Source organism: Mastomys coucha, unplaced genomic scaffold, assembly GCF_008632895.1.
Source record: "Mastomys coucha isolate ucsf_1 unplaced genomic scaffold, UCSF_Mcou_1 pScaffold15, whole genome shotgun sequence".
NCBI classification, from domain to species: Eukaryota; Metazoa; Chordata; class Mammalia; order Rodentia; family Muridae; genus Mastomys; species Mastomys coucha.
Genome location: NW_022196897.1, coordinates 23,857,405 through 23,864,056, shown reverse-complemented (window position 1 = coordinate 23,864,056; position 6,652 = coordinate 23,857,405). Strand labels below are relative to the sequence as shown.

General features: G+C 48.4%; 1 protein-coding gene across 2 annotated transcripts in view; it reads left to right on the top strand.

Annotated features, from left to right (window-relative positions):
• Ttll11 (tubulin tyrosine ligase like 11) overlaps positions 1-6,652 on the top strand; it is a 229,454-nt gene that overhangs the window by 94,323 nt on the left and 128,479 nt on the right. The gene's annotated exons all lie outside the window — the stretch shown is intronic.

The window sequence follows — 6,652 nt, the reverse complement described above, 5'->3', positions numbered from 1 at the left end:
GTACAATGAACACAAGGAGAAATTGTCAAGAAGGAAGAGCCTATGGAGGCAGCATTTCCTGGCATGAAGAACTTCTGAAGCAGATGAAGAGGCAGCACTGCAGCTGAGGTGTAAAGCGGGAGTGGGGCTTGAAATACAAAGACAAGAGGAAGGACCTCCCTGGGGGAGGAAATGGCGGCAGGGGGCCCTGCAGGGAGCTCTGAAGAGTTCAGGGAGGCTGGAGAGGCAGGTGCATGAAGTGGATTGTGGTAGAAGGAAGGGCCATGGAAACCCAGAGCCCAGAGGAGGGCAGCCTGGTGTCAAACGAAAGAATTCAGAGCTTTTCAGAGTGGAATGTGCAGGGCCTTAAGGGAGCCCAGAGGTGACTCAGGATCTTGTGTATGTGTGTACTTTCCTGGAGAATAGGCCAGAATGTTATTATCTAAGGCCAAAGTTGGAGGCTCCACCACCCAGCCCTCCGAAGGTTGGGGACATTGTGGTTTGTATCTACACGGGCTGTCTGGTCTTCAAAGGTCTCAGGCTCTGGTGGATTGTCAGTAAACTAGAAACATTTCCCATGGATGCATTTCCATGGGAAAACAGGAGGTGGCTAATGATTTGTGCATTTCTCTGTGCAAAACACACCAAATCATTTCCATCTCAATATGAGTGAGGAGTAAGGCTCTCCTGTATGCAGTCTGCTGCTGCGAGCACTTCTGAGGCTGATGGGAAAAGTGCATTTCCTGAAGAGAGTCATTCCAGAGGGGCATCAGGCAGCAACTGGGTCTCTCTACCACAGGTATACAGGTGTCCCGCCCCTAGATGAGTAGAGATGGGAAACTGGATGGACAAACATATAGCCAGTCAGTTAACATTATGGATAAAGTGCTTGCCATGCAAGCCCCAAGGATGGGAGTTCAGACTCCAGGACCCACACAAAAACCAGTGTGGTATGGTATGGCCACCTGTATGGTAGAGTATGGCAGAGGCCACCTGTATTCCCAGAATTTGGGAGGAGGGTTCTCAGTGAGACAACTAGCTGCTCTGGGTTCAGAGAAAGAGACTGTCTCAGTGAGTAAAGTGGAGACCTGTCTGTTTCTTCACTGTACCTAGAGCGGGGACTTGTCCCTTGATTTATGTGGGCTAAGCAAATGAGCAGGTGATTCTGTGTGAGGAAGAACCTCAGCCAACCAGGAAGTTTCTTGCTTTTCAGTAATGTCCCAAGCCAGAAGGGCTGAAGTATAAGCTGGGGTGTAGAGAGAAGTTAGATCCTTGGTAGGCAGGATTTTCATCAAAAGTCAGACAGGGGTTTGTCTCCCTCTACATAGAATGAGCATGTCATCTGAGGGAAGGGCAGAGATCCACTCATGGCTTGTGTGTAGATGGGGAGCAGAGTGGGCAAGCACAGGGCTCTGCAGTCAAATGCTTCAGGGGTAAATCCTGGCTCTGTCATTTATAGCCATAAAAGGTTTTGTCTCCTCACTCTGAGTTCTGCTTCCTTCATCCATAAAAGGGAGTTTTTCAGTTGGATTTTTTTTTTTTAATCTGCAAAGCAATGAAAAGTTCTTGCTTTTGAAGGAAGGAGAATCTTGCCTATTCCTGGGAGAGCCCTTGCAATGGGAAATGTTCAATCTGAATAGTTTTAAATAGACCACTATGTGTAGTGTGAGTGTGAGTGTGTGTGTGTGTGTGTGTGTGTGTGTGTGTGTGTGTGTGTGTGTGTGTGTGTGTGTGTGTGTGTGTGTGTATGGTAGTAGTGGTGGGGGAAAATATGGGAGAAGAGGTGGTACAGTAAGTAGGAAGAGCTACGGCCATGACAGGTTAATCTTTGGCTGTGGGGAGGGATTTGATTTCCCTCTAATTATCTGCTAGATTAAAAGAAATGAAAGATGAGAATGAAGGTCCGCTTCGGCATTCCCCGGAGTCCTGGGTTATCACACCAAATGGTCGGCAATATTCTCCAGCTGCTCTCTTTTCTCTTCTTTTCATGCAATTTCCATTTCTTCCTTTACTCCCAGCAACTCTCAAGGCAGAGGCTAATGTGTAGGGCGTGGGAGAGGGCAGGAACTGAGCAGTTCAGAGCAGTAGGATCTGGCCTCACGCTCGCTCGGCTACCCCTGCACCCTTGCAAGTCAGGGCTGCCTATGAGCAGAGCACTAATCCACAGCCCTTCTGGCTGCAGAACCAGCTCTCCCTGGATGGTGGATGGCTTCCTTAACATGGAGTGGATTCCATCTTCCTCCAGATTGTGCTGCCCCCCTGCAGCATGGAAGCTGTGAGCATGTCAGTAGATGCAGAAGGGAAAGCTTGTCTGCATGTGGACCTGTGCCAGAGGCTGGGCCAGTGCTGCACCCGAACCTGGTGAGGTACAGAATGCAGTGGGAATGCCAACAAGGAGACCAGCTGGGCCTGCCCAGGGAATGTGAGGCAGGGCGGAGGTGGCATAGAAGCCTCAGCAGAAGCTCCAGCACAGTCCTAATGAAGCTTCTGGGCCACCAGAAAATGGGGACTATAATGTCCATAGCCACATCATTCATGAAACTGGTAGCTAGAAAAGCAGCTAGGCCCCGCCCCATGCAGCTAGGCCACCCCTGGAGGCATGTGCTGCTTTTACTCCTGACTTAGTTTCTGTCCCACCCACAGCACCACAGTAGTGTGTTTAGAGGTCTGCTTGCTGCCTCCCCTGGACACAGGGACATCCTGTCTTTAAGGGGCCTGTGATGACTAATATTGATCACTGACTTGACAAGATCTAGGATCACCCAGTAGGCAAGCCTCTGGAACTGTCTCTGGATGTCTAGACTAGGTTAACTGAGGTAGGAAGACCTATCCTGGATGCAGGCCAGGGTCCTGGACTAAAGAAAAGAAAAAAAGGAGGGTGAGGAAACTGAATCCCAGCATTTATCTCTCTCTGCTTCCCGACTGTGGCGAAGTGACCAACCACCTGGCACTCCCGCTGCCATGGTGAACTACAATCTCATGTATTGAGCCTTAATGAACCCTGTTAAGGTTTCCTCTGTAAGGTGTTTTATTTCAGCAATGCAAAAGTGGTTGCCTGTCTATCATCCATGTGTCTGTAACTCATGTGTCGTCTCTCAGAGCCTCACAACAGCTTTGGCATACTTTGGGGGTACTTGGCTCCAGCTGTGCATTGCCCCGTGTCTGTCAGGGGTGGAGGTGGTGAAGGAGCAGAACTCTGGTGTAGAGGTGGAGGGCTTCTCCAGAGCACAGGCCACCAGCTTCCTCAGCCAGCTCTGCACCCTGCACGCCATTATTGCTATCATTTCCCACACACCTGCACAGCGCTCTGCTGTCTTACAGTCATCCAGACCGGTTACTGTCAAGCACCCTCCCTACTGTGTGCAGTAGGCATACCACAGTCCTTAGCCCACTCTATAGGCCAAAAGTCCAAGGTGCAGGAAGGCTGTCTTCAGCTCTGGGTCTTAGGGCCCCATCTCTTGCTGGCGGGAGGAATAAGCCTGCATACGAAGTCAGCTGAGGTGGGATTTCTGCACACAATGAACCCTGTGAAATACCATAGGGGACAGAAACTAGACTCTGTCCTCCAAGGCCTGATTAAGGAGAAGATCTGGAAATCCTCTGCTAGGAAGAAAAAGGGATGCACTGGGGATGCCTCAGCTCAGAGGAGAGAGAGCCAGGAGCAGACGCCATGTAGCTTCAAAGATTGTAGTGGGAGACAGAATAATGTCTCTGCAGGAGCTGGTGGCAGATCAAGGACCTGAGGCTGAAGTTAGAGGTGGAGACACTAAAACTCAGTGCAAGAAAGGAAAAGCAAAAAGCTTCCCTTTGTCTGCAGTGTTACCAACAGACTCAAAGGAGCCATGAGTTTTGTGCAGCCAGAAGAAACCAAGCCAAGGTCAAATAAGGTGGAGGAAAAGAAAGGCGGCCCTGGGATGAGTACACATGGGTTCAGAGTCTGAGCATGTGATGGAGCAAATTGGTGGGATAATGGTAGAATAGTGCCTGCACAGCACATTTGATTGGAGTTTTACTTAAGGCAGACAACTCAAAGCAGGCAGGGTTTTATTAATCTTAGCTCTCAGCTTCAGAGGAATTGCACCCACTTGACTCCACTGTGATGATTCAGAGCCTCATGGTCAGCATGTCACCTTCCTCATAATAGCAAAAGGAAGGGCACACAATATCACCTCGAGAGCAGGCCCTCAGTAGCCTGCTTCTTCCCACCAGCCTCTACTTTCTACAATTCCCTACATCCCAAGAGCCAGGAAGTATGCACCCACCTATCCTGAGCCCATTGATGAGACCAGGACCTTCGTGGTCTGGTTAGCCAGACCCTACTTCTGAGTATTGCAACACGGGGGTGGGGGGCAAGCCTCATAAGCTTTGGGGGCACACTTGTAGATCTAAACCACAATAGTTATTAGGAGCAAATAAGGAATCAGAACAGATCTGAGGGTACATTCTCTCCAGAAGTGTCTATTAGGTTCTTCCTAGGGATGTGGCTCGTGTTACCTGCATGCTCATGAGTTTGCATGCAGACCCACCCCTTGACCTTGTGATACCAGCCTCTCTTGTCTCTTCCCACTCTTGATTCCACCACTTCAGGATGAGGGTAGATACTCCACACACACACACACACACACACACACACACACACACCTCCAACCAGAGTCTCTACCCCACCTGGCTCTGTCAGACACCCTCTGGGAAGCGATCCTTCAGCCCCTCCTCTGGGGTTCGGTGCTGAGATAATCAGGATGCCTCATTCCTATATGTAAGAGGTGGACAGTGCGCCTGGGGAAGGACACCCTGAACACAGCTTCCCAATGACTCCAAGAGCAAGGGATGCCCCAGTTTTAACTGAACTCTGTTCATTGCAGTTGCAATCCGAGCACTGAGAACAACACGGAGCTGCATCATAAACTCACATTTCTGTTTTCTTTCTGCTTTCTTTCTCGGCCTTTCTGTGTGGGTTTCTTAAGACAATCAAAGTATTAATGATTGTCAAACCTAACCTTTAAGGCACCATCACATCCGTTTAAAACAATTTTTCTAATGAGAGAGAAGTTGCAGCCCCGCTCCCCTGTCCCTTTTCATTCTCCTGCAGCTGGTTAGCAGGCAAAGTCCTAGATGCATTCTTAATTTTGACTCAGCCTTTCTCTCCAGCAGAACAAGTGGCAGGGAAATTTTCTTTCTCTAGGCAACAGCAATGCTTCTGTCTCATTTGTTTGGTTGGGTTTTTGTTGTTTTTATGTTGTTTTTTTTTTTTTTTCACTGTAACATGGCAGCTTGCAAGGCTGCTGATTTGAACCTCAGTCCTTCTAGGAACATGTCCTCCTTCATGATCAATAAATAAATATAACTTGCAGATTTTAGCCGTCTAATTACTGCATGTGGAAGTACCCCTCTGCTTCATGAGTATTTTAAAATGGAACCCTGCTCCCACATTTCACTGGAACTCTGAACCCCTTGTGTTTCCGGTTTATCCAATTGCTCTGACCAATGAGCTCTGCTTTCCTCCGCTCCCTGCCTGGACAGGGCCATGATGGCTATGGAGGACAGGTAAACCCTTTAGTTTGCCCTTGGATCTCCAAATGTCCTTGCTGGAAGTAGAATTTGAAGCAATCCTTTTTTACAGATGGGGATACTGTTGTCTGTGGTGCCGGAGGCAGAAGGTTTCAGAGTCCTCTGGGTCTGGATTTGAGAACAGCTTTTCCCCTTGCTCTCTGTGAAATCTGGGGCAGTTGACTTCCCTGCACCTTGGTTTCTCCATCTATTGATGGAGTTCATAATGGTAAAAAGCTGCTTAGCAGGAATGTTGCGATGGTAAAGTGAGCTACTGCACCTAACCCACAGCGCACACTGCCTGGATATGGGAAGCATTTCATGAGTGGTAATCGTCTGATAATTAGCCTGTTTGTTATGCTCATTTACTACCACAGTGCTGAGCACATAGGGCTAATATCACTAGCATTAACGTTATTACAACCCTCACAAATGGACACATACTGAAATACAGTTGTCCTTTCCAGCATCCCCCATGGTAACAAAGCCTGTGGATGTTCAAGTCCCTTACATAGAACAAGCAGAGTGTCTGCATGTAACCCACACACTTCCTCCCTCTCCCCACCCCCATATACTTTAGATTATCTGCAGATTCCTTGTAATACCTAGTACAATGCAAGTGCTGCCTAAGCAGTTGCTATGCTGTATTGTTCAGGAAATGACCCTTTGAAAAGAGGATATATACAGTCAGTAAAAATGTGGCCTCTTTCCCGAGGATTGCCCATCCCTGGTTGAATCTTTGGACACAGACCTCACAGATGCAGAGGGCAAACTGTTTACAGATTTCCTCCACTCAAGTCATGTGTATTTTATTTTTTGAAGACAGGAATTTATCTAAACAAATGGATAGTTTAACAAGAGTTCAGCAAGACTGGAGTAAGTCAACAGTGTCCATGTTTCTAGTTTAATTAACGTGCTCTTCGATGCAAAACATTCGGTCTGTTCGTGCCTCACATTGAAAATGCATCCCTCTAATTTCCATGAAGTTTTTGTCACACTGCATAGGCAGAGACCCTAAACAAAAGCAGTCTCCTGGGGACGGTAGCTCGGACCCATCGAGGAGGTGAGGTCCTGGGCTGCCAGGGCCCCAGTGCATTCTGAAGCTGACCTTGGGCAAGTCTCTGCT